The following is a 2,229-nucleotide window of genomic DNA, read 5'->3' on the forward strand; positions in this document are numbered from 1 at the left end:
GCAGATGTGAGTCCAGCTGAGTCCAACAAAGCATTTGTAAAGTCTGTTGGACTTAATGGTGAATGGTGTATGAGGCCCTCTGGTGGACTCAGGAGAACTTACTGTATTTTGGCTCTCCAAGCTGAAAAATGGAAACCAACTGAAACCTTTGGTCATTTATTTATAAGCTAGATAATACAGCATGTTTACAAAACACATAAAACACTTTTACTTACAAGGTGCAACAGACAAATGGAATCCTGCTTGTGGGCCTCAATCTCATCTATACTGCATTTACATTCACAGATAATAATCTAATAATGTTGGAAACTTAACACTTTTATTATTTTATATACATGGGAACTCTGATGCAGAGTACCTGCAAGGCTGCTAACAACAAGACCTGGTTAAGAAAAAAAATGACAAAACTTACACACAACCCAAACTACTTCCAAAGAAATATAAGGCATGTTTATTAAATTGCAAAAATACAAACAGTTAAGTTACCCTGGTAATTTGTGTTTGCAGTGGTTAAAAATAAATGACCTAACACACAGCTGCCATGAGTCAAGAAAGTCTGTTTAGTTCAGAGTCAATAATGGATTCAGCTGCACACCACCATGACACAAGCCATACTTCAAGTTTATGTTTCCATAGATACACAAAGAACTCAAAGTCAAAGGTTCATTCACAAACATAATTCAGACTTTAGTCTCTTTTTTGCAGAAATGTAAAACAAAGCAGCCCTTGGATGGACAGAATTAATTTAACACTGAATGAGAGATAACATAAGGCAAAAAATAACATTCTTTGTTTTACTGCTCTCACTCCACCCCCTGTTTGTCTGTGACTTCCTGACGACGCCGTCTCTTACGGTTTGCTAATCCAGACTGAATGAGCGACTGTGCTGAAAAACACACACAGCAGCTGGTGAATCATTCCGCACATTCAATCGCGCTTCAGTACAGAAGGAAGTACAGAGTTCCCAACATTAGCCCGAGCGCTAAATAAATAAATAAATAAATAATAAGTAAATAAATAAATAAAAATAATTTCCCCAAATTTTTGGCCTCCTTCCCAACTTAAAAAAACTTTGTTTCTTGTTTTCTCTGGACATTTGTTTGGCCTCTATAGTTGTTTCCAGAAGCTTTCATTTGCTGTACAAAGCATATACTCCTGATCAAAATTTTATGACCAGTTGAAAAATGGCAAGAACTCACATTTTGCACTGTTGGATCGTAAGAACCAGTTAGTGAACAGTATTGTCAATCAAGGGAGTCTCAAAAAGGTCTTAAGATGTTTGTTAGCTTCTCAGTTTTGTTGTTTGAGTTGCAGTAGCTTGCAGTCTTGTTGCTAGAATTTTGAATGTTTAAAATTTTGTACGGCAATTCTTTTTTCAAAAATAGTGAAGACTGTCTCAAACCAGTCTTAAAATCATCTCATGCTGTTTCTGTGCTGTGACACCTGAACAGGAAAAACATCAAAGATTATAACCATGAATGAATGAATGAATGAATGAATGAATGAATGAATGAATGAATGAATGAATGAATGAATGAATATATATATATATACACACACAAAGGTTGTCAACCTCCATTGTGTAAGCACTTGGGATGTCCTGATGTCACATGGAGCCGGTTCTGGAAGGTAAGCATGTGCAGAAAGTACCAAAACAAAGAGGAAACTACAAAACTAGAGGAAAGAGAGATTTAACTGACTCTGTCTTCATTGAATGCAAAGATTTGGGCTCATTTTGTTTTTTACTGACGTCTAAGTTTGACATGAGCTTCACTGTGTGAAAAATTGCAAAATAAAGATGAAGCACTTTAGGAACACCACAAATTGGCTCACACTGAGCTTTGAATGAAAAAAAATCGATTTTCAATCGAATCGTGAGATAGTAAAAGATTATGGAAGCAATTGTGTTCCATAATCCTAATTAAAATGGATTAATAGAAATGCTGTTTCATTTTCAACATGTACCTGATTTTTTTGACTCATAAGTAAAATTATAAATACATAATCCAAACTGTATGTTCATTTTCTTCTCCAAGACTGCTCAAAGTGTAAATTAATTAAAATGTTAAATGATGGGTATTTTTCTAAAATACATACAAAAACACAGGGGAGCAAATGAGACAATCAAACCATGGTTTAGAATAAATGTGAGAACGCTGGACAGGAAGCCTCTCGTACATCCAAATCCACCGTTCTGAGGGACTCCCTGTAGTTCAACCTCTTTTATTT

General features: G+C 35.4%; 1 protein-coding gene across 1 annotated transcript in view; it reads right to left on the reverse strand.

Moving 5' to 3' along the window:
• The window catches only part of trak1a (trafficking protein, kinesin binding 1a), a 50,091-nt gene that overhangs the window by 39,853 nt on the left and 8,009 nt on the right, over nucleotides 1-2,229 (reverse strand). The window lies entirely within an intron of this gene.

The sequence above is a fragment of the Austrofundulus limnaeus genome, unplaced genomic scaffold (assembly GCF_001266775.1).
Source record: "Austrofundulus limnaeus strain Quisiro unplaced genomic scaffold, Austrofundulus_limnaeus-1.0 Scaffold18, whole genome shotgun sequence".
Classification (NCBI taxonomy): Eukaryota; Metazoa; Chordata; class Actinopteri; order Cyprinodontiformes; family Rivulidae; genus Austrofundulus; species Austrofundulus limnaeus.